Source organism: Cynocephalus volans, chromosome 8 (genome assembly GCF_027409185.1).
Source record: "Cynocephalus volans isolate mCynVol1 chromosome 8, mCynVol1.pri, whole genome shotgun sequence".
Classification (NCBI taxonomy): domain Eukaryota; kingdom Metazoa; phylum Chordata; class Mammalia; order Dermoptera; family Cynocephalidae; genus Cynocephalus; species Cynocephalus volans.
In genome coordinates, this window is record NC_084467.1 from 117232035 (window position 1) to 117259104 (window position 27070).

Genomic DNA, 27070 nt, shown 5'->3' on the forward strand with positions numbered 1-27070 from the left:
AAAAACCACGAGGCTTAGAACTGGGAATTTGACAGCAGGGTCCCTGTGTGTGTAAGCTATGGATAGGAAGACATCCTAGGGTGCTAATAGGGTTAGTTACCACGAGCTCTACCATAGTGCATGTAAATATGGGCCTCTAGCTCTTGGAAGAATTTGGGATGGGTCTGGTTCACACTAGACACAGTGGGGCTGGCTCAGTCTAGGATCCCCTGTGTTGGGTCCCACCTTGTAATAACTCCAGAATTTATAAGTCTTAAACACTCTTTTGGTTAGACCTGAGTTAGGAAAGTGAAGGTATTCCAGCCAATAATAGAAGTCAGTGTCTTTAGCCTTTCAGACAATCCAGGAGTGAATGAAGACTCCGGGGGAGGAACTAGGCATTCATTTATTTCTAGTATCACTTTTCATACCTATGGTCATAATTGCAGCATAATATTCTATAGGTTGTGCAGTGCATGACAGTGCCACATCCAAGGAAGTGCCATTCACATCTCAGAGATCCAAGATTTATAACAATTTCCAAAGAAAGGACAGTAAAATTATTATGGCAAACTTGGACAGAAGTGCCTGGAGGAAGAAATGCTTTCTTCCTTAAATGCACAGAAGCACCCTACAGAGCAGTGACAGTCCTACCAAAACTATTCAATGATGGCCTTCCCTTTGCTCAAGAAGTTTCTGCTTCTCAGAACCCTATTCTTTAGAAAGAGCAAGAGACAATAATAGGAGAACAAGATCCAAATTCTGACTCTACAACTGCCTATTTTTATGTGCCTGGGCAAATCAATTCCACCGATATGTGCCCTAGTTTCTTCATTTACAAAACAGGGATGACTACCCTGCAGGGTTCACTGAGGATCAAGTGAAATCTTGTATGTGAAGGTTTCTTATAAACTGTCAAATGGTATACAAACATAACAAACTTACTATACACATGGTATTAAGTCCCAATGTTTACACCCAGTGGTAATAGTAATGTAGGAAATGAAGGAGCACTAGAGAGGAGAAACAGCATAGAGTCACGGCTCACTATGGGTTTCATGGGGGTGAGGGTGATGCCTAATCCAATGAAAGAGGAACCAGCAAACTTGGGCCAAAGTTTGTGAACAAATAAAACCATGAGTGGAAAAAGTGGGTCTAAGGGAAAACTGTATAAGGAACAACTAAATGGATACATCCCAGTTTCCCCTCTGAATGTTCCCTGGCCTCAAAGCAGAATAAAATTTCCGGATTTTTTAAAAGTTGTTTTACACAAATCTTTCCTTTATTTTTTCCTATTTGGCAAGTAAGGACTGACCAAACATTTAGGCTCTTTACCTGGTATCGCTGGAATATAACAGACATCCGAGAGAAGGCATCTCCTGTGATGACATTCCAGCAGCAGGCTTCTTAGGAGGCTCTGTGGTACTGTGGAGAACCACAATGTCCTGACTGCCAATGCTTTGGAGGAATGAGTACATAAAGAGAAGCCATAAATACTGCATGTATTCACATATATGTGGGAGCTAAGAGAGAAAGAAGGGAGGAAAGAAAGACCACAGTAGTGCGTTGGACTTGCACAAGGAGAGTACATTCCTTGGGCTACAAAGTGGAGTGGGGGGTCAGGGGGGAGGAGGAGGGAGGTTGGGATAATTGGGTGGGGGACACAGGGTACAAATGCAGTTTGTAGTAATGGGTATATAGCCAATAAGAATCCGGCCCTCACATCATGGGCACGAGGGGTGACAATCAGGTTTGAATCTCATGAATATTCATAACTGATTAAAAAAAAGGAGAAGCCATCACTATCTGATGCACCGGGGGTTGAATAGTTCCTTCACCATGGCTCTGCACAGAGCATCTCTGACTTCCTTGTTCCTTAGGCTGTACACGACAGGGTTCAGCAGGGGAGTGATGGCAGTGTAGGTCACTGAGATGAGTCTGTCCCGCCCCAGGGAACTCTGAGACTTAGGCTTGAGGTAGATGATGGAGGCGCAGCCATAGTGGATAATGACCACTGTGAGGTGGGAGGCACAGGTGGCAAAGGCCTTCTTCCTAACTTCAGCAGAGGCAATCTTGAGGATGGTGGAGATGATGAGGACATAGGAGATGAAGACCAAGCTCATGGGTAGGACAAGGACACAGACACTGACTACAAAGTTGATGATCTCATTAACAGTGGTGTCTGTGCAGGCCAGCTTCAGCAGGTATCTCATGTCACAGAAGAAGTGGGAGATGACAAAGGCATCACTGAAAGACAGGCCAAACACAGATGCCACCTGGACAATGGCCATGACCAGGCCAATTTTCAGTGACTCAGATGCCAACTGGACACAGGCTGTCTTACCCATGATGACTAAATACCATAGGGGGTTGCAGATGGCCACTTAATGGTCACATTGCATGGCCACAAACAGGAAACAGTTGTTGACTGCACAGGTGGTACAGTTGAAGAGGTAGGTGGCACAGCCTTGGATGGAAATGGACCCATGAGGACTCAGGAGGCCAGAAAGAAAGTGGGGAATGATGGCCATAGAATATCAGTTCCCAGACAGGGACAGCATGCTTGGGAAGAGTTCATGGGAATATAGTGATGATGGTCCATTTAAATGATGGTCATGATGATGCTGATGATGATATTGCCAAACAGTCAGCAAATACAAAGTTAGAAGAACAAGAAAGAGGATAAGCCTCTGCTAATACCCAAATCTAGAGACACTTTCAAAGAGCTCAGTCATGGCAGCAGAGTTTGACTGACACTGAGGAATGTCTGAATCTGAAAGAAATGCACAATGGAAAAGAGAGTTTTGTTAATAAATCAAGAAATTTCTTATGATTTACTGAATTGAGAGCAGGGATCAGAGGGAGGGAAAGTTTCAACATAAAGTGAACAGTGGAATTACTAACTGCTCTACTAGACCATTAACGAGGTGGGTCCAGGTTAAAGAGGAGGCAGGTGTTGAGCTGGCCTGGCATTAAGCTCCCTCTGTTCTCATCCTTGATTGTGGCCTTTGAGGACACAATGAGGAGGCAGAGACACAGTGAAGGATGATGGCTATCTGGGATTGATCTATTTCTATCTTTCAGCATGAATGAAAGCACAGAGGGTTCCAGAACAGGTGTTCTCTCCAGATATCCAGAGTCCTGGGCATTCCTTTCCTCAGTACTACTCCTTTATGTAGGGGAGATGACTAGCACAAGGACAGGCTTGGGAGGGCAATTCAGGCTATCATATTGGCCATGTTTCCATAAATGGAAGTCAATGTTTTAGTTTTTTATTTTTCCCAGTTATTGCCATTATAAACAATTCTACAATAGAAAACTTTGTAAGCACATCATTTCACACACAAGTGAATACCAGGAAGTGAAAATGCAAAGTCAAAGGCTATGAGCATTTTCAACTTTGATAGAGTGCCATGTTTTTCTCTATAAAATTTTTACCAAGTGATCTCTCACAAAGAATATGTCAAAATGCAATTTCCCATTGTCATGCCTCAAAAAGGAAATAGACTGTAAGGGCAGGCAGTTAAAAGCATGGACTCTGGAGCCACACTGCCCAAAATTGGATCCTGTTTCCTCCAGTTCCTAACTACATGGCCATGGGCAAGTTACTTAACTTCTCTGTGTCTTAGTTTCTTTAACTCTAAAATTGGCTTAATGACAGCACCTTCTTCACAGAGTTGTGAGGATTAAACTAGTTAATATATCAAAGTGCTTAGAAAAGTGTCTGGCACCTAGTAAATGGTATACTTGTCAAATAAACTCTAAGTGTAGGTAAAGTTTGAGGCATACCACCATCAGAGATTCTAACGGTGAAGTGCTTAACCAGGAAGGCTTCCAATGATAATTTATAGAGAGAATTGGAAGCTAAAGATAAAGGGCAATTTTGCATCTATGTAATCAATTGTATAACTTATTCAATGTGGTTATTTAATTAGCTCCTCTTTTTCCTCTGCGGTATTAGCAATAAAATTCACAACTGATCTTAAGGGAGAGAAGAATCCCAAAGAAGAGCATTAATTCATTTATTCGTTCATCAAATATTTCTTGTTCCCTTACTATGTGTTAAGGTCTATGGATTCAATGGCTAGTATATACTAATTGCTCTATAATTATTTACTGAATGAACAATGAATTGGAAAGAGTCTCTTATGTTAAATAACTCACATCATTGGAGGAGAGTGGTAAATGGGAATGACAGTACAGACTAAGGGGTGCTATGATGGATATCAGTACAGAAGGCTATGGAAGCATAAAGAATGAGCACCTAACTCAGTCTTCGGGTAGGAGAATATTACAAAGGAGGCATTATCCAAGAGAGTAAAGGAAAGGTGAATGATGCATGTGTCTCAGGGGACATCAAGTTAGAGGAATCCACATTCATAAGAGCCAGATGAAGCAGCAAGAGAATCACTACAGCCCAGTGGTTAGGTACAGAGACCCTGGAGACAGAGGGCCCTACAATTGACTCTTATTTCACCTTGGGCAAGGTCTGAACCTCTCTGTAACACACTTCCCCCATTTATGAAAAGAATAACATTAGTGCTTAACTCATAAGAATATTGTGAAGCTCAAATGAGTTAATGAATAACTAATGAACAGTGACTGACACATGGTAACATCTCAAAATTTGTTGGCCTTGCTTACTACTATCCTTATTAGAGAACATTAGAGTGGTTCTGAATGGACCTAGAGCTGTGTGGTTCATAGCAAATTTAAAGAGGCTGAATCTTTGGGACGTGCTATAAAGAAGAAAAAGAAACCCAGCTATGACCCTGGGATTGAAAAGTATCTTGGTGTGTGGCATTTTCAAAAACACAAATGTTGACTTTGATTGAACTGAATATGTCATCATGTACTTACCAGTATTGTGTGATCTGAATGAGACTATATTAGCTCTGTTCACACCATTCATAATTGTATTGAAGTGAATCACATCCCTTTTCTGCTTCTGCCACTGCAGACTTCAGAGTGTCTTCTTATCAAACTACTTACACTTGGGAGCCCTTGCCACTCTCACTAGGGCATTTCCCCAGCCCTTCCCTGGACCTTCTCTAGAAGCATGGATGAAGAGTTCACCTGCACTCCATGAAGGTGACCAAGAATTTGCATGAGGGTTCTTGCTTTTCTTTTTACGGCTACCTGGTTAAACTCGTGTCCTTTATTAAAAACCTTTTAGGCTTATGTACTTAGAAATATTCCACTGCGGTTTCAAATTTCACTTTCTTTTTATTAATATCTTAGAACACTTTGTGATTTTAGCATTCTCAATGCCCTCTTTTTCTAATGCTTACTTTTGCATTTTGTTACTGAAACTTACCTGTCTGTTCCTGCCAGCTGCAAAGAGATTCCTGCCATGTATTTCCATTGACTGCGTATCTTCACAAACTTTGAGGCTTCTATCCATTTTCATCAAGATAAGTAACCATTTATCTATACATTATTGTCTATATCTGTCTATAATAATAAACATTCTTCATTATTTTAATGGCTCAAATGTTGGAGCTCTTCCAATTTTTTCAAACCAAAAATACATTGTTATTTTCAATACAGCAAATGGTTCGTATAGCCTGTTAAGGAATGTATCTCCCTCATTAAAGCCATGCTGCCTTTCTCCCATAGGTGATGCCTAATGAGTTTAGATTTTATTACAAAGGCCAGTATCCCCATCCACTGTCACACACAGTACATCTTCCTTCCCTTTTAGCTTTTGCTATACATGTTTGAACTGACTGTGACAATTCTTCGTGGGTCTCTTGCATTTCTGCACATATTGTTGACACAGACACTGACAGCTTTTGATCTAGATGGTTATTTCAAGGATATGTGTATAGTGAACAGCCTTGGAAGATAGAGATAATATCTCCTTCTGGAGCAAACAGCAGGCAGACTTACTAAACACTATAGCAAATTCAGGTGCCTAAGCCAAGAATTCCACTTTTCTAATGCAACTCACTGTGGTGAATGCACCTGCCCCCCACCATATTAAAGTGAAATACTGGACCTTTACTTTTTCCAGGGAGATTTACAAACTGAAAGGGAAGTGTTGTGTAGAAAATGAGGGGATTAAAAAAATTCCACCTACCAAGTAGAGAAAATCCCTCCCAACCCAGTCTTCTCCTCCTTTGTTTTCCATAATCCTGGCAACAAGGTCTACAGCCACCAGAAGAACATGAGAGCAATCTTTCCTGGGGAAATGGAGAATCTCAGGAGACTACACCTGTAGATACTGACATCTGAAGCATTTGTGTGCTTCCCACTGAAAAACTACTTGTCATTTTATTGCTCTGTAAAGTGCTGACAGGCATACACCCGGAACTTCCAATTGGCTTATTAGAGCTTCTTTCTTACATATGAATGTAAAACCAATGTGGTTCTTAACATGAAAAATCACACTGGAACAAACAAACAAACAAACAAACAGAAAAAATATTTTAAAATGAAAAAAACAAATAAATAAAAAGGAGATGCAATGCATGAAAGAAGATATATATATATATATATATCTCCATGTGTATGTATACATATGAGTATTTAATATCCTCAAAGAGATGGGAGAAGAGAGTGTGTCCATAAAGTAAAAGTAGATTTATATAAAAAGAAAAATTTAGAAAGTAAGACAATTTCTTCCATTAATAAGTTCACAAATCAAAAGAGAATTTTGAGGAAGTCTTCCAGAAAGTGTAGGAAAATAGAAAAAAAAGTTAGAAAAAAAGAGACACAATATATTATGTGAGGACTGATAAAGAGGTATAATGTCCAACAAATGAGTTCTGGAAGAAAGAAATAGAGAAAATAGAGGAGAACCAACATCAATCAAAATAACATTTTAAAATGCTGACGAACATGAATTTCCAGATTGAGTGACTAGCATAGTGGGGGAAAAAATAAAAAAGAACACACACTGAAGGCCATCCTCATGCGAAATCAAAACTCTAGGGATAAAAGAAACTGCCTAAAGCTTCCAAGAAAGAAAGGCAGAAGGACACATCATATTAAAAAAACTGAGTTTTCAATAAAATTAGACTTCTTAACAACTACACTGGAAGACAGAAAACAGCAAAGCAATGCCTTCAAAATTATGAGGGTAAATTATTTCTAAGCTAAATCAATATACTCAGCGAACTATTCACAACACATGTGGATATAATAAACCTACTTTCAGAGAAGTAATATTTCAAGGAATTTGCATAACCCATTCTTGTTCTCGGGAACTTATTGAAGAGGTGCTGGACTCTATCAAAATCAGGGATCCAGGAAAAAGGGAAGCTAACACAGGTGAGAGACAAGAGAATCCCAGAATGCTGCTGGTGAAGAAAAGCTCCAGGATTGTAGCCCTATAGCAATTCTAGAGAGCAACCCAATCCAGACTGGAGAACGGGGAAAAGGACTCCAGAATAGTGGTCTTAAGATAAGAACAAATTAAATAAAACAGAGAACCCAGAAATCAATCCAAGTACTTACAGCCAACTGATCTTTGACAAAGGCACCAAAAACATACATTGGAGAAAAGACAGCCTCTTCAAAAAATGGTGCTGGGAAAACTGGATATCCATGTGTAGTAGAATGAAACTGGACCCATACCTCTCACCATATACCAAAATCAACTCAAAATGATTTAAAGACTTAAATATAAGTCTAGACTTAAGTTAAGACTTAAATGTAGTCCTAAACTACAAAAAATCCTAGAGGAAAACATGAGGGAAACACTTCAGGATGTAAGACTGGGCAAAAACTTTATAAGACCTCAAAAGCACAGGCAACAACAGAAAAAATAAACAAATGGGATTATATCAAACTAAAAAGCTTCTGCACAGCAAAGGAAACAACCAACAAAGTGAAAAGAAAACCTACAGAATAGGAGAAAATATTTGCAAACTATGAATCTGACAAGGGATTAATATCCATAATATACAAGGAAATCAAACAACTTAACAGTGAAAAACTAAATAACCCAATTAAAAAATGGACAAAGAGGCTGAATGGGCATTTCTCAAAGGAAGACATCAAATGGACAACAGATACATGAAAAAATGGTCGACATCACTAAGCATCAGGGAAATACAAATTGAAACCACTTTGAGATGTCATCTCACCCCGGTTAGACTGGCTATTATCAGAAAGGCAGAGAATAACAAATGCTGACGAGGGTGCAGGAAAAGAGGAACCCTGCTACAGTGTTGGTGGGACTGTAAATTAGTGAGGCCATTATGGAAAAGAATATGGAGGCTCCTCAAACAACTACAGATAGAACTACCATGTGACTTGGTAATCCTACTGCTGTGTATATACCCAAAGGGATGAAAATCATCATGTGGAAGGGATATTATGTAAATATTTTTATGGACCACAATTAAATAAAATAGGAAATCAAACAAAATAAGAAAGTAGCCAAACTCTCCTCCATTATACTTCCTCATAGACGGAATATTATATGTTAGCCATTATTCTAAGCACTTTTAAATATTTATTCAGTCTATTTTTACAATAATTGTTTAAGGCAGGAACTATTATTTCTCATATTTTATAAATAAGGAAGTCGAGGCACAGAGGATTGAGCAATTTGTCCAAGGTTATTTAGCTAGTAAGTGGTAGAGTGAGACACAAACTCAGGAACTCTGACTCCAGGGTCTGAGTTCCTGATTACTGTATTATATAAACATCTAAATAGTTTGTGAGTTAAAGAAATAAAAATGAAATATCACAATGTGTAATACTACAACCTAACAAAATCACTACATATTAAAACTAAAGTTACCTCTGAAGCAGTTCTCAGAAAGGAGTTTATAGCTTCATGTATTTCCTAGAAAGTAATAAATGAAGATTTTAATTCAAGAAACTTGAGAAAGAATAACAAAATAAGTCCAAAGAAAGTAGAAGCCAATAATAATATAAATTAGTTGAAATACAAAAGAAACCTAAAACAATAGAAACGTTATTTTTAAAAAGTTTAGATCTTTGAAGAATTAATTTAGAAATTATACCTTTACCAATCATGATCAGGAAAAATCAGAAAGACACAATAAACAATCTTGAGCAAAAAGCACCACTACCTGACTTCAAAATATGTTACAAAGCTATGGTCATTAAAACATGTTACTGGCATAAAATCAGACACATGGACCAACAGAACCGAACAGAGGACCCAGGAATCAACCCAGGTATGTACAGCCAACTGATTTTTTGACAAGGGTCCAAGAACATACATTGGGGAAAGAACAGCCTCTTTGGTAAATAGCACTGGGAAAGCTGAATATCCATATGCAGAAGAAAGAAACTGGACCACTATTTCTTATATATACCAAAATCAACCAAAAATGGATTAAAGATCAAAATGTAAGATCTGAAACTATAAAACTACTAGAAAAAAATAGGGGAAACACTCCAAGACATTGGCCTGGGCAAAAATTATATGAAGAAGACTTCTAAAGCACAGGCAGCAAAACAAATATAGACAGATGTGATTACATCAAACTAAAAAGCTTCTGCACAGCAAAAGAAACAATCATTAGGTTGAAAAAGCAACCATCAGAATGGGAAAAAATATTTGCGAACTATTCATTTAACAAGAGGTTAATATGCAGAATATACAAGGAACTTAACAGCAAAAAAATAACCAGATTAAAAACTGGGCAAAATAAGAGCTGAATAGACATTTCTCAAATGAAAACATATAAATGGCAAACAGGTATATGAAAAAAGGCTCAACCTCACTAATCATCAGGGAAATGCAAATAAAAATCACGGTGATACATCATCTCACCCCACTTAGAATGGCTAGCATCAAAAAGACAAAAAAATACCAAATGCTGGTTTGGATGCAAAGAAAAGAGAAGTTTTATAAACTGTTCGTCGAAATGTAAATTAGTACAGCCACTATGGAAAACACTATGGAGATCCCTCAGAAAAACTAAAAAAAGAACTACCATATGATCCAGCAATCACACTGCTGGGTATTTATCCAAAGGGAAGGAAATTAGCATACTGAAGAGATATCTGCCCCCGCATGTTTATTGCAGCACTATTCACAATAGCCAAGATATGGAATCGAACTAGGTGTCCACTGACAGATGAATGAATGAAAAAGTGGTATACACCCAATGGAGTAATACTCAGCCATAAGAAAAAAAATTAAATCCTGTCAGAAAGTCAGATGAACCGGGAAGATGTTCTGTTAAGTAAAACAAGTCACTCACAGAAAGAGAAATGCGTGTTCTCACTCATATGTGGGAGTTAAGGAAAAAGAAATTGGGCTTATAGAAGTAGAGAGTAGCGCTGTGGTTACTAGAGGCTGAGAGGGAGTACAGTGAGATATTGGTTAAGGTATACAAAACCACAGCTAGATAGGACAAATAAGTTCTAGAGGTCTACAGTAGTGCTAGGCATCCAAGTTAACAATAATTTATAGTATGCTCTCAATTGGCTAGGAGAGCTCAAATGCTCTCATAACAAAGAAATGATAAACTTTTGTGATGATGAATTATGTTCATTACCCTGATTTGTTCATCACACTTAGTGGGGACTAAGCTTCAAAGAGTCTGGAGGGACATTCAATCCACTGCAATTATCATGATCAGACCAGCAAGAAATAGAAAGTTTAGTGGAATTATAATCCTAAAATATAGAAATGGCAGTGCTTTATTTTCTAATTTTTTATAGTTTGATTTATCCATATTTATGGGGTACAGAATTGACTATCAGTATTTGTGTACAGTATATGACAATCAAATCAATATTATTAGCATGTTCATCATTACAAATCATAATTACTTTTTGTGTCCCTTACCCAATTACTCCTTAACCACTTTCCCTCTTCCCCTTTCCCACCTAGTAACTATAGGTCTGTTCTTTATTTCTGAAAGTTCAATGTATAATCACAGTCTCTCTTTCTTTCTTTGTTTCTTAACTCCTACTTATGAGTGAGGACATGCAGTCTTTCTCTTTCTGTGCCTGGCTTATTTCACTTAATATAATTTTCTCCAAGCTAATCTATGACGTTGCAAATGGCAGAATTTCCTTCTTTTTATGGCTGAGTAGTATTCCATTATATATATATATGTACTGAATTTTTCTTATCCAGTTATCTGTTGCTGGACATTTACATTGTTCCATATTTTGGCTATTGTAAATAGATCTGCAATGAAGATGGCAGTGCAGGAATCCCTTTGACATGATGATTTCAATTCCTTTGGGTATATACCCAGAAGTGGGATTGCTGAATCTTATGGCAGTTCTCTCTGTAGTTTGAGAAACCTCCATACTGTTTTCCATAAGGGCTGTACTAATTTATAGTCTCACCACAGTGTAGAAGATTTCCCTTTTCTCCACATCCTTGCCAGCATTCTTTACTCTCAGTCTTTTTGATAATAGCCAGTCTAGCTAGAGTGAAATGATACCTCAGTGTGGTTCTGATTTGCATCTCCCTCATGATTAGAAATGTTGAACATTTTTTCTTGTATCTGTTGGCCATTTGTATGTTTTCCTTCGAAAAATGTCTATTTAGTTCCTTTGCCCATTTTCAAAGTGGATTATTTGTTTTTATACTGTGAAGTTGAGTTCCTTGTATATTGTGGAAATTAATATTTTATCAGATGTATGGTTTGCAAGCATTTTCTCCCAATAAGTAGGTTTCTTCACCCTGTTGATTGTTTCCTTTGCCATGCAGAAGCATTTCAGTTTGATATAATCCCACTTGTTTATTTTTTCTATTGTTGCTTGTGCTTTTGGGGTCTTACTCATAGTGTCTTTGCCAGTCCTGCATCCTGAGTGTTTCCCCTACATTTTGTTCTGGGAGCTTTATAGCTTCAGGTTTTACGCTAAAGTCTTTCATCCATTTTGAGTTGATTTTGGTATATGGAGAGAGGTATGAGTCTAGTTTCATTCTTCTACACACGGATATCCAGTTTTCCCAGCACCATTTATTGAAGAGGCTGTCTTTTCTCAAATGTATGTTCTTGGCACCTTTGTCAAAGATCAGTTGGCCATAAATACCTGACCATAAGTACCTTTGATCATGGGTCCTCTGTTATGTTCCATTGGTCCATGTGTCTATTTTTATAACTGTACCATGCAGTTTTGGTTACTATAGCTTTGTAATATAATTTGAAGTCAGGTAGTGTAATGCCTGTGATTTTATTTATTTATTTATTTATTTATTTATTTATTTATTTATTTATTTTGCTCACAATTGCTTTGGCTATTTGGGGTCTTTTGTAATTCCATGTGAATGCTGAGATTGTTTGTTCTATTTCTGTGAAGAATGTCCTTGGCATTTTGATGGGAATTGCATTGAATCTGTAGATAGCTTTGGGTAGTATGGATATGTTTACCATGCTAATTCTTCCAATCCATGAACAAGGAATGTCTTTCTATATTTTAGTGTCCTCTTTAATTTTGTTCAGCAGAATTTTGTAGTTCTCCTTGTAGAGATCTTTCACCTCTCTTGTTAAATTTACTACTAGGTATTTTATTCTTTTTGTAGCTATTGTGAATGGGCTTGCTTTCTTGATTTCTTTTTCTTCTTGTTTATTGTTGGTGTATAAGAATGCTACTGATTTCTCTGTATTAACTTTATATCCTACAACTTTACTGAATTTGTTTATTAGCTCTAGCAGCTTTTCTGGTACAGGTTATGGGTTTTTCTATACATAGAATCATGTCATCTATGAACAATGACATTTTGGCTTTGTCTTTTCCAATTTGGATGCTCTTTATTTCTTTCCCTTGCCTGATTGCTCTGGCTAACACTTCCAATACTGTGTTGATTAGGAGTGGTGAGAGTGGGCATTCTTGTCTTGTTCCTGCTCTTAAAGGACGAGCTTTCATATTTTCCCCATTGAGAAAACCCATTGGCAGTGGGTTTGTCATATATGGATTTTATTGTGTTGAGATCTTTTCCTTCTATATCTAATTTGTTGAGAGTCTCTATCATGAAGTGATGCTGACTTTTTTCAAATGCTTTTTCTTCATCTGTTGAGATAATCATATGGTTTTTGTCCTTGATTTTGATGTGATGTATCACATTTGTTGATTTGTATATGTTGGACCATCCTTGCATCCCTGGGATGAATTCCTCTTGATCATGGTGTATAATTTTCTTCATGTGCTATTGTATTCTGTTAGCTAATAACTTGCTGAGGATTTTTGCATCTATGGTCATCAAGGATATTGGCCTGTAACGTTTCTTTTTTGTTGTGTCTTTGTCCGGTTTTGGTATTAGGGTGACACTGGCATTATAGAATGATTTGGGGAGAATGGCCTTTGTTTCAATTTTTTGGAATAGTTTGAGAAGAACTGGTGTTAAATACTCTTTAAATATTTGATAATCCAGTGGTGAAGCTGTCTGGTCCTGGACTTTTCTTTGCTGGGAGACTGCTGATAACTACTTCAATCTCATTGCTTGTTACTGGTGTGTTCCAGCTTTCTATTTCTTCTTGGTTTGGTCTTGGTAGTTGGTATGTGTCCAGAAATTTATCCATTTCCTCCAGGTTTTCAAATTTGTTGGCCTATAGTTTTTCATAATGGTCTCTAATGATTCTTCATATTTCTGTGGTATCAGTTGTAATGTCTCCTTTTTGATTTCTGATTTTTGTTACTTAGGTCTTATCTCTTCTTTTTTTAGTTAATCTGGCCAATGGCTTGTCTATTTTGTTAATCCTCTCAAAAAACTAACTTCTTTGTTTTGTTTATTTTTTGTATCATTCTTTTGGTCTCTATTTCATTTAGTTCTGGTCTAATCTTAACTACTTCTTTCCACCTACTAATTTTGGGATTGGGTTGTTCTTGCTTTTCTTGTTCTTTGAGATTTATTATTAAGTTGTTTATTTGAAGTCTTTCTATTCTTTTGATGTAAGTACTTATTGCAATAAACTTCCATCTTAGTACTGTTTTTACAGTATTCCATAGGTTTTGGTAAGTTCTACTTGTATTTTCATTCATTTCAAGGAATTTGTTTATTCCTTGACTTATTTCTTATTTAACCCACTGGTCTTTCAGGAGCTTGTTGTTTAATTTCCATGAATTTTTATAGTTTCCAAAGTTTGTTTGTTGTTAATTTCTAATTTGATTCAATTTTGGTCTGAAAATAACTTGACATGATTTCAATCTTTTTAAATTTGTTGAGACTTGATTTGTCACCTAACATGTGGTCTATCCTGGAGAATGATCCATGTGATGAGAAGAATGTATATTCTGCTGTTGTTGGATGAAATGTTCTGTATATATCTGTCAAGTCCATTTGGTCTGAGGTGCTGTTTAAATCCAATATTTCTCTGCTGGTTCTTTGTTTAGATGATTTATCCAATGCAGGCAGTGGTGCATTAAAGTCCCCAACTATTACAGTGGTGGGATCTATTTCTCCCATTAGATCCAAAAATAGTTGTTTTATATATACGGGTGCTACGATGCTGGGGGCATATATATTTATGGTCTGTAATTACCATAATTAGACCAGGAAGAAATAGAAAATTTACTAAAATGACAATCCTAAAATATGGAAATGGGATCCTGAATTGACTTCCGATCAAGATGACAGAATAGACAGTATCCAGCATCACCATTTCCGACAATCAACCAATTTACAACTATTAGAAAGCAATGACTGCCAAGCTGGGGCCACTAGAGCTCAGGGGAAGAGGAAGAGAGACCTACAGAGTTTATGAATGCAGGAGGAACCACCATGAGATAAAGAAAGGACTGTTCTGACCATTTTGGGCCCCAACCACTTCAAGGCTGGCCCTGGTGAACACATAGAGCGAGAGCTGGCAAAAGCAGCTGCTATGCCCTTTGTATGAAGTTGCAAGGAGACTGCAGGGGAGAAGAGGGCCTTGGTGGTCACCAGGTCAGCAATACCACTTAGGAGCCACATAGGAGCGAGGGGCCATAGACAACTGAAATAAAGGAGCCACTCAGAGGCCAGTGAGACATCACAAGGGACCAGCACATGGCCCATCCCATGGGAAGTGTTTGGAGTACAGGCAGTAGGGGAGATTGACCCACTGGGGGAACATTGGAGTAGAGCACAGACAGCTGATCTGCCCTCCAATCAGCGCAGGCCCACTCATGGGAGACTGGTCAGGAATATAGAACTACAGGGGATGCAGTTTGCTGAGAAGACTCAGGCCCAGACCAGAGTTTCCATACAACCCAGGTGTACCATATCTCACAAGACTTGGAAGTGCTTACAGGGTCAACAGTTAAACCCTGAGCTGCACAAAAAGCCTTTCCCAGAGAATCAGCAGCAAAGCAGCAATTTAGCTCAACCACAGGGCTCCAGTGCTGGTTCCCACAGGAAGTTCCCCCATTTTAGAAATAATCAAAAGACAACAAATTAGTTCCAGTGCAGAGTTTAAGTGGTGAGAATAGTGAATGATCAAACACAGAACTGAAAGTAAAAAAAAAAAAAACAGAGATAAAGTTCTGGTATTGACCAGTAAAGGTCTAAGACCACCAACGAACACCTATAACACCTAGAAAGACCGAAAACACCCTGGCTCCCAAGGCAGGTCAGGCAGGCACTGAGGGCCTCAGCCACACCCCTCCAACATCAGCATCCAGCCCAGCTACAACCACCAGGCCACCACTGGAAGCACCTCAGCCTTCGAAGGCAGAGTATTAGGGGGCCGAGGGCCTCAGCTACACCCCCAATGTCAACATCCAGCCCAGCAATGACCACTGAGCCATCACCAGAAACACCCTGGGCTCCCAAGCTGAGATGGTGGGGCATCGAGGGCATCAGCCATGCCTCCCGAGTCTGCATCCAGCCCAGCAATGTCCAACAAGCCACCACTAGAAGGCCCCTGGACTCCCCTGTTGGAATGAGAGGGGTGACACAGGCCTCAACCACACCTCACTCTCCCTCCTTCTTCCTCTTCCCACCCTATCTCTCTCCCTTTTTCCATCTTCCCCTCTCCCCCAACTGCTCTGCAACAACTTAGAATGTAAAAATAATAATAATAAATTAATTAATAAATTTAAAAAGAAAACATATACATGGAAATGGGAGTGTTGAGAAACCTATTCTTAAAAAAAAAAAAGGCATCAGTCTCAGAACACAGAAAGGTGTAAAATTTCCCCAGCATTTATAGAGGTTGTTAATTGCAAACCTTTGGTACCAAAAATAGACAAACTAGGAAAGGTAATTATCAGCCAATAATGAACAAAGGAAAAAATAGTAAATTGAATGCAACACTATATAAAAAGACCAAATAGGGTTTGCTTTAAAAACATAGGAATGAGGCGGTATGAAGATGGCGGTGGCTGCGGCGGTTGGTGCGGAGTAGCTGAGGTGGAAAAGGCAGCCACTGGGCCTCAGGCAGCCGGGAAACTTGTGGATCTTCCTCTCGCCATCTCTTAAGGGAGGACCATTGCTGCTGGCTGGTCGTGGGGGCTGACCGCCACTTTGGCCCCGGCAGGAGAGGCTGCCTCATTTACAGGCAACAGCTTTGAAGTGTGGAGCAGGAAAAGAACTGTTTCTTAGCTGCAAAAGCGAGTCTCTAAACAGGGCACTTGGCACCAGGGCTGATGTGGATGCAGACAGGATCCCGGAGGCCAGGGTCATGCTGAAGGCAGCCTGCTGCCCTATTCAGGATTCGAGGTTTCAGGCCGGCATAAAAGAAGATTCCTGGGAGCGCCGGAGCCGCACCGCGGGACAGACTGAACAGCCGAGGCGGCAGCGGCCTGGAACGGGGAAGGCGACAAACCAGAGGCAGAGAGTGAGTGCCCGACCTGGCACAGCCCTGTGAGTGACCCTTGGCTTAGCCCTGCTCGGGGGGCTGACGCCCACCCGGCTTCCGCCTGCATCACCGGTTCACTCACCGCCCCGGGGCTGCCTCCATTTTCCGAGGTGCTGGCAGCTCCGCCCGGCTCGGCCCCTCACTGAGCCTTCCCACTTGCTTGCCCCGGCGTGGGGCTTCCCGGGGCCTGCGATCCGGCCTCCCCTCCCACTTCCTCCGCGGTTCTCTGGTGGGGCTGGTGGCGTGGGGTGGCCCCGACCAGTGTTGGGAGGGCAAGGAAGTACGGGCGGGGCCGACTGTCACTCCACCACACCCTGGACTGCAGCCACGGTAAACTTCCTGTTACTGGGAGGCAGATACCATCTCTGCGGCCACCAGTTCAGAAAAAAGCCTAACCAATTTCTGGTTGGGAATAGTGTGGTAGGAGAGTTCCCAGGTCCACTTGAACCTGCTGGAGAGCTGGCTGCACGTGGGTGCTAGATTTGGTCCATGCCGGGGGGATACAAAGGTGAACAAGTCCGGAGAAAGATCTACACAGTGCAACAAAGGCACCCAGAGCGACCGGTCATCTGTACCTACCAGAAACCAGGTAGACTTCCTGGGCGAGGCAGTGCTGAACTGGGTCTTGAAGGCCCAGCTGATAGAAAAGGGTTGCAGAAGACACGTCCCAGCCCAGCACACTGTGCACAGAGTGGGGAGATGTGCGGCCAGGGAGGCGGAGACTCGACAGAAAGCACACGCCCTGCGGGGTCACCACTGCACGATCCAACAGCCCGGGCCAGAGCGCAAGGAACAGGGAGAAGTCCTGCACGGGAAGTGAAAGCTCAACAGAGATCACACACCCTGCGGTACGTGACCCACCAGCCCAGCAGAGTCCAAGCTGACCAGAAAGGTGGCTCCCAGGAGAGGCCCAAGATCCAAGGCAACCATACACACAAGGCACTAGAGGTCAACTGAGCAGTCACGGAAGTAGCCATACGAAATTGGCAACCACAGCAACATCTTAGTTAGTCATTAGTCTCAAACCAGTGGACTGTGAAACCCCTGCCACAATGAATAAACATCAAAAAAAAGATACCAGAAATACAAAAAATCAAGAAAGTACAGCACCAAAAGTTAATAATCTCAAACTCTAGATCCTATAGAACAAGAAGCCCTTGAAATGACTAACAAGGAATTTCAAGTGATAATTCTAAGGAAACTGAATGAGATACAAGAAAATTCAGCTAGACATCATGATGAAAAGTATACAGGACCTGAAAGAAGAAATGTACAAGGAAATCAATGTCCTGAAAAAAAATGTAGCAGAACTTGCTGAACTGTAGAAGTTATTCAGTGAAATAAAAAACACAACGGAGAGTTTAACCAGCAGGCTTGTCGAAGTTGAAGAGAGAACCTCTGAACTTGAAGATGGGCTGTATGAAATAACACAAGTAGACAAAAAGAAAGAAAAAAGAATCAAAGACATTGAAGAAAATCTGAGAGAGATATCAGAAAACCATAAGCGCTCAAATATCCGAGTCATGGGTATCCCAGAAGAGGAGAAAAATGGAGATTCCATTGAAAACATATTCAACAAAATAGTGGCAGAAAATTTCCCAGGTATACAAAAAATCACAGATCTTCAGATCTGGGAAGCTCAATGATCTCCAAACTTATTCAACCCAAAAAGGCCTTTTCCAAGACATGTTATAGTCAAATTGGCAAAACTCAAAGACAAAGAGAGAATCTTAAAAGCTGCAAGAGAGAAGCATCAAATCACCTATAAGGGAGCCCCAATCAGGCTAACATCAGACTTTTCATCACAAACCCTAAAAGCTAGAAAGGAATGGGATGATATATTCAAAATACTAAAAGACAAACATTGCCAGCCAAGAATACTCTACCCTGCAAGGCTATCCTTCCGAAATGAAGGGCAAATAGTATATTTCTCAGACAAACAAAAACTGTGGGAGTTCACTACCACACGACCACCCTTACAAGAAATCCTCAAGGGAGTACTAGGTTTGGTTCCTGAAAAATGGCTACGACTGCCATAAAAACCCAATAAAAATCAAAACCCACTAGTATCATAAAAATGGCATCCATGAAGAGAAAACAAGCAAACAAAAACACTATCTACAACCTAAGGAACCAAGAAACACAGAAACCAAACAGTAAATCAGAAAGCAAGGAACAAAAGACACCTAAGACAACCAAACAACCAATAAAATGCTAGGAATAAATCAACACCTTTCAATAACAACTCTTAATGTAAAAGGCTTAAATTCCACAATCAAAAGACACAGACTGGCTGACTGGATCAAAAAGCAGGACCCAACTATATGCTGCCTACAAGAGACCCACCTCAGCCATAAAGATTTACACAGACTAAGAGTGAAAGGATGGAAAAAGATTTACCATGCAAACAGAAATGAAAAACGAGCTGGAGTAGCTATTCTTATATCTGACAAAATAGACTTTAAACTAAAAACCATAAAAAGAGACAATGAGGGACACTACTTAATGATAAAAGGACTGATCCATCAAGAAGACATAAAAATCACAAATATGTACGCAACCAATGTTGGAGCAGCCAGATTTATAAAACAAACTCAATTAGACCTAAAGAAGGAAATAGACACTTATACCATAATAGCAGGGGACCTGAACACCCCACTGTCAATATTAGACAGATCATCTAGGCAAAGAAGCAGTAGAGAAACACAAGATCTAAACAAGACTCTAGACCAATTGGAATTGGCAGATATCTACATAACATTCCATCCAACAACCTCAGAATATTCATTCTTCTCATCAGCACATGGATCATTCTCCAGGATAGATCACATATTAGGTCACAAATCAAGTCTCAATAAATTCAAAAAAATTGGATTTATCCCATGTATCTTCTCAGACCATAATGGATTAAAACTAGAAATTAATAACAAACGAAACTCTGGAAACTATACAAACACATGGAAATTAAACAGCATTCTACTTAGTGACATATGGGTCGAAGAAGAAATCAAGCAGGAAATCAAAAAATTTATTGAGACTAATGAAAACAATGATGAATCATACCAAAACCTGTGGGATACTGCAAAAGCAGTATTGAGGGGGTAATTTATTGCATTAAATGCTCACTTCAGAAGAATGGAAAGATGGCAAGTGAACAACCTAACACTTCACTTTAAAGAACTAGAAAAACAGGAACAATCCAAACCTAAAGTTAGCAGACGGAAAGAAATCATTAAGATCAGAGCAGAACTGAATGAAATTGAAAACCAAAAAACAATTCAAAACATCAATGAATCAAAAAGTTGGTTTTTTGAGAAGATAAATAAAATTGACAAACCATTAGCATGGCTAACAAAAAAAGAAGAGAGAAGACTCAAATAACAAAAATTAGAAATGAAAAAGGCGATATTGCAACTGATTCATCTGAAATACAAGGAATCATTCGAGACTACTATAAACAACTATACGCCAACAAATTTGAAAATCTGGAGGAAATGGATAAATATCTGGACACACATAACCTCCCAAAACTGAACCATGAAGACGTAGAAAATTTGAACAGACCAATAAAAATAAAGAAGATTGAAGCTGTTATCAGAAGGCTCCCAACAAAGAAAAGTCCAGGACCAGATGGATTCACAGCAGAATTTTACCAAACATTCAAAGAGGAATTGACACCGATTCTTTACAAACTATTCCAAAAGATTGAAACGGACGCACATCTCCCAATCTCATTCTATGAAGCAAACATCATCCTGATACCAAAACCAGGTAAAGATATAACCAAAAAAGAAAACTACAGGCCGATATCCTTGATGAATATAGATGCAAAAATCCTCAGTAAAATACTAGCAAACATAATACAGCAACACATACCTAAAATTATTCACCACGATCAAGTGGGATTCATCCCAGGGATGCAAGGTTGGTTCAACATATGCAAATCAATAAAAGTGATACACCATATCAATAAACTCAAACACATGGACCATATGATCATCCCTATAGATGCTGAGAAATCATATGATAAAGTTCAGCACTAATTCATGACAAAGACCCTCTATAAGTTAGCTATAGAGGGAAAGTATCTCAACATAATTAAAGCCATATATGACAAACCCACTGCCAATATCATCCTGAATGAGGAAAATCTGAAAGCTTTTCCTTTAAGAACAGGAACTGGACAAGGATGCCCAGTCTCACCACTCCTATTCAACATAGTGTTGGAAGTACTAGCCAGAGCAATCAGAGAAGAGAAGTAAATAAAGAGCATCCAGATTGGAAAAGATGAAGTCAAACTGTCCCTCTTTGCAGATGACATGATCCTGTATATCGAACAGCCTAAAACCTCTACAAAAAAACTCTTGGAATTGATAAATGATTTCAGCACAGTAGCAGGATAAAAAATCAACACACAAAAATCAGTAGCATTTCTTTTCTCCAATAGTGAACTTGCAGAATGAGAAATCAAGAAAGCCTGCCCATTTACAATAGCCATCAAAAAAATAAAATACTTAGGAATTGAGTTAACCAAGGAGGTGAAAAATCTCTATAATGAGAACTACAAACCACTGCTGAGAGAAATTAGAGAGGATACAAGAAGATGGAAAGATATCCCATGCTCTTGGATTGGAGGAATCAACATAGTGAAAATGTCCATACTACCCAAAGTGATATACAAATTCAAAGCAATCCCCATCAAAATTCCAAAGACATTTTTCTCAGAAATGGAAAAATCTATCCAGATATTTATATGGAACAATAAAAGACCACGCATAGCCAAAGCAATGCTGAGAAAAAAAAATAAAGCTGGAGGCATAACACAACACTACCTGACTTTAAGCTATACTACAAAGCTATAATAACCAAAACAGTATGGTACTGGCATAAAAACAGACACACTGACCAATGGAATAGAATAGAGAATCCAGAAATCAACCCACACTCTTACTGCCATCTGATCTTTGACAAAGGCACCAACCCTATTCACTGGGGAAGGGACTGCCTCTTTAGCAAATGGTGCTGGGATAACTGGATATCCATATGCAGGAGAATGAAACTAGAACCATACCTCTCACCGTATACTAAAATCAACTCAAAATGGATTAAGGATTTAAATATACACCTGAAACAATAAAACTTCTTAAAGAAAACATAGGAGAAACACTTCAGGAAATAGGACTGGACACAGACTTCATGAATATGACCCCAAAAGCACAGGCAACCAAAGGAAAAATAAACAAATGGGATTATATCAAACTAAAAAGCTTCTGCACAGCAAAAGAAACAATTAACAGAGTTAAAAGACAACCAACAGAGTGGGAGAAAATATTTGCAAACTATACATCTGACAAAGGATTAATATCCAGAATATATAAGGAACTCAAACAACTTTACAAGAAGAAAACAAGCAACCCAATTAAAAAATGGGCAAAAGAGCTAAATAGGCATTTCTCTAAGGAAGATATACAAATGGCCAACAGACATATGAAAAAATGTTCAACATCACTCAGCATCCGGGAAATGCAAATCAAAACTACACTGAGATACCATCTGACCCCAGTGAGGATGGCTAAAATCCAAAAGACCCTGAACGATAAATGCTGGCGAGGTTGCGGAGAAAAAGGAACTCTCATACATTGTTGGTGTAACTGCAAAATGGTGCAGCCTCTATGGAAAATGGTATGGAGGTTCCTCAAACAATTGCAGATAGATCTACCATACGACCCAGCTATCCCACTGTTGGGAATATACTCAGAGGAATGGAAATCATCAGGTCGAAGGTATACCTGTTCCCCAATGTTCATTGCAGCACTCTTTACAATAGCCAAGAGTTGGAACCAGCCCAAATGCCCATCATCAGATGAGTGGATACGGAAAATGTGGTACATCTACACAATGGAATACTACTCAGCTATAAAAACGAATGAAATACTGCCATTTGCAACAACATAGATGGACTTTGAGAGAATTATATTAAGTGAAACAAGTCAGGCACAGAAAGACAAATACCACATGTTCTCACTTATTGGTGGGAGCTAAAAATTAATATAAAATTCACACACACACACACACACACACACACACAAAAGAAAAAAACCGGGGGGGGGGGAAGAAGATATAACAACCACAATTACTTGAAGTTGATACGACAAGCAAAGAGAAAGGACATTGTTGGGGGAGGGGGGGGAGGGAGTGAGGTTTTGGTGATGGGGAGCAATAATCAGCCACAATGTATATCGACAAAATAAAATTTAAAAAAAATAAAAAATAAAAAATAAATAAAAACATAGGAATGAGCCAACATTAGAAAAATCTATTAATGTACTTCACCCCTAACCAATTACAGAATTAAAGCATATAATTACATAAATGGATGTAGAAATGGAACCACCTGAAAATTTAACAGCCTGTTCATGATAAACTTGCAAACAAACCAGTAATAGAAGAGAACTTCCTTATTCTGATAAAGGGTATCTCTGCCAGAGACATATAGCAAGCATAACTTTTAAAGGTGAATGATACATGAGAAACATTTAAATTAAAATATGGCAAAAGAGAAAAATGCATCTATAACTTCTAGTATTTAATTTTATATTTCATAACCAAATGCAATAAGAGAAATAAATGAGATATAAAAATCATAATGGAAAAGACAAAACTGCCAAAATATGCAGATGATGTAATCATTAATATATTTTGTCCCTTTTCAAAGAAAACTCCATTCGCTCCAGATTTTATCAGCGTTTTTCAGCCTAAACTGATCTTATTCCAAATAAACATAAATAGAAATCATTTTTTAAAAATCAGCCAATTTTTAGTTCATAATTTCAGTATCTGGGTTTTCTTTCCTTTCTCACAGGTTTCAACTCTATTCTATTTCTAATTTCGATAAGCTATAGATTTAAATAGAGCTACCAAAGAAACTGTGAAGAAGGGACATTGTCAAATAAGGTCCAAGATCAATTGATTATTTCAAGGTCTTGATAAGACGTGCTACTTTCCTTCAGCTGCTCCCTAAAGGATTTCAAACATTTTGAATAAGGTTTGCATTGGCCATTCTGAAGAAGTGATAAATATACTATATATTGATCTCTCAGCTGTGGGACTCTGGATCTTAACGGCTTATGAGCTCAAGTATTCCAGTTTCTCCTGGGTAAATGTTTGAGGGCCTTGAAAGAGATTATGTGGAATTGAACTGAATGCCTGACAACTATTCCATGCTTGTCCAGTCTCTCCCAGTTTCCTGGACTTGTCAAAACAGCACAATAAACCGTCTTGCTTTCAAGTATTCACTTCTCAGTATCCTGGTACTTACATAGGGAATCTTTCCTGTGTTTTGAATCTCTAAGAGAAGGTCATAAATTGGGCACCAGAATGAGGAATTACTGGAGAGCCAAAATCCCAAGGGAACCTTGATACCTGATTATCCTCCAACCTTTGGGAAGGCCTATGTCGAGCTCACATTATGAAAGGGAAACAAGGCTGAGTCTGCTGACTGACTAAATGCTGGGAGAGAGGAAGAGGGGGCTATAGGAACAACCCCATTGAAAGCCTTCCTTCTGCTCTTCCTCAAGGAGAAGGTAATACACAGTGATGCACAGATAGTGCAAAGCCACCAGAACTGGCATGCTACATCCCCAGTTTCTGCTATATTCCATGTACTGGCAGGTGAGAGACATGAGTTCAATGAGTATTTGTTGAAGGAATCAATAAATAAATGAGTCACAGGTCCCTAGAAGGGACCTCAGAGATGGATCCTTCAGCTCTTAGGGCAGAGAGACCCTGGGGTGTGAGTCTTGCCTAATGAAGATGCATCCTTAAATGTGATTGGGTTCTGGGGCCCTCTCTGTCAGATGATTTTGAGGCCTTCTTCACCCACTAAGCAGGGCAAGGCCATGTCCTGATGTGAAGGCTTTGTTCCTGTGGAAAACCCCTAATTGTCTAAGTACTATCTATGTGATTGGGTTGATGAGCCACTTTTCTAATGAGATCCCCAGGCATCATGGTGTTTGAATCTTGCTATTACTGCCTTGGGGACACTCACTGTGGCCTTGGGGAGACAGGCCCCGGAGTCCTGGGGCATAGGAGAACGGTCCTCTCTGACAGCCTGCAATCCAGACTTAAAGGGACAGAGCTATGGAGAGACACAGGAGAGCACGGCGCCACTTTCTCTATGTCTGTTACTCCCAGATGTGACCAATCCAGGAGACGAATTAAATGAAAGACCCTTGTGATTTCTGTTTTTCTTCCCGTCCTCTCCTTCGGAAGATTCTGAGTGCTGTGTCTGCCGCAGCACGACAGGAGTCCTGGAAATCATGGTTTCCAGCTTCTCTCTGTTGAATTCTGAATGAGCCTCAGTTCTGCCCACTGAGGTGTAAGTGACATTCCACAACTCAGTGAAGCAGGCATTCTCGTTCTGTCACTGAATATGGCCTTACGCCCCTTTTCTCATGGGACACCACTTTTTCTGTTTCTTTTATCTCCCAGGAATATTGTCAAGTGGAAAAACTGAATATACAGTGGTGCCCTAACAATTAGGGATCAAAAAGCATAAATACTGAGAAAGTCACCCAGAAAATATTATTTTCTCTAAGAATATTAAAAATAATATTTTTATATAAAAGTAATATTTTAGAAGAATATTATTTTCACCCAGGAGCTCTAGCCTTGGAAAATTTCAGGTGGAGATCTCAAAGCCTATCTGCCTTATACAGCCATATTTCCATGGAATCCTCTCATCAGTCCTCTGAGGTAGATATTAGTACTCTCTGCAACTGACAAGTGAAGAAACTGAAGCCCGAAGAGACGAAAGACATTTCCAAGGTAACACATGAAAGAAGTGGAGCTGGGGTTTGATCACAGAGGGGTTTAATCACAGACCACCCCCAAGCCATCCCTGCACATTTCAGAATCTAGAGCAGGAAGGGAGGTGGGTGTGGAAAATGAAGATCGGACTTTGCAATCAATACTGATTAGAGAAATTAATGACAATAACTATCTATGATCATGAAAAAGAGAAAAAGAAAAAGAGAGAGAGAGAGTGTGTGTGTGTGTGTGAGTGTGTGTGTGTGTGTGTGTGTGTGTGTCTGTGTGTGTGTGTGTTTGAGTGGCCCTAATATACAAGTAGAACCCAGTGTTATGGAGAGTGGGGATGGGGAAGAAAGATTAAGGGAGGCAAGCAAAAATTTAATGTGTTGTTTGACTGTTATGTATCAAGAACTGCACTTGGCAATTTACATACAGTAATTCATATGCTCTCCATAGCAACACTATGGAGTAGATATTATTATTCTCATGATTTTATAGATGAGCAAATGGAGACAAATGGAATGAGCAAAGAAAATCAGGCATTCCTCCATTCACACAGGGGTTAAAGCCAGAGATTTCTATAAACTTAAATATTTTGTGTTTTTTGTCACTGTTGTCTTATAGTTACTAGTATTTCTATCCCATAAAAAGTTTCAGAGCCTTTATTGAGTAAAGGCAGGAAAATAGAAGAAACCACCCTCCACACAGTAGAAGAGTAACTCAGGAATTGAAATATTTGGGGGCCATAGAAGGGAAACAAGACTGAAAAAAGAGTTGGCTCTGGACTATGCAATGTTCTGGGTTTACACAGCAGACTCCCCTCAAGGAAAAAAAAACGGTGTCTCTCTCACTGCCTTATTCCAGACATTAGCCACCTTGAATTTGGACTGTGAGAGAAGGCAGTGTTTTCTACCTCGATTTACCAAATGGAAGCCCTTCAGAACAGAGTTGGAGCTAGCCTATTACCTCCCAGGAGTGTGCTTCACATAGTGATCTGTTCCTGGCTTGAAATAATTCACTCTTTAGGTGTATCCCTTTACACTGGGCTTTTTACACATAATAGGCCATTGCCAGTTTAACCGGGTGAGTTTGGATAGAGTTTCAGGGCTGTGCACACTCTTTCTAGTGGCTTCTCTGGCCTGCATTTCCTTCTAGCCAATCTAGTTAGCGGGTTCCAATACAGACAGTCTCCATCTCACAATGGTTTAACTCTTACAAGTTTTCATCTTTACAGTGGTGTGAAAGTGATATGCATTCAGGAGAAACTGTACTTTGAGAACCCACATGACTATTCTGTTTTTCACTGTCAGTTCAGGATTTAATAAATAACATAAAATATTTAACACTTTATTAGGAAATAGGCTTTGTGTTAGATGGTTTTACACACTTAAGGTTGACTAGGTTAAGTTATGATGTTTGGTAGGTTAGGTATATTAAATGCATTTTCTGCTTAATGATATTTTTGATTTGTAATGGGTTATTGGGAGCTAACTACATCTTAAGTAGAGGAGAATCTGTACTCCCTGTACGTATTTACTCCCTCCTCCTGC

At 39.3% G+C, this 27070-nt stretch overlaps 1 pseudogene; it reads right to left on the reverse strand.

Moving 5' to 3' along the window:
• Nucleotides 1–1781: 1781 nt before the first annotated feature.
• On the reverse strand, nucleotides 1782–2714 carry LOC134384343 (olfactory receptor 10J3-like; annotated as a pseudogene).
• Nucleotides 2715–27070: the final 24356 nt, after the last annotated feature.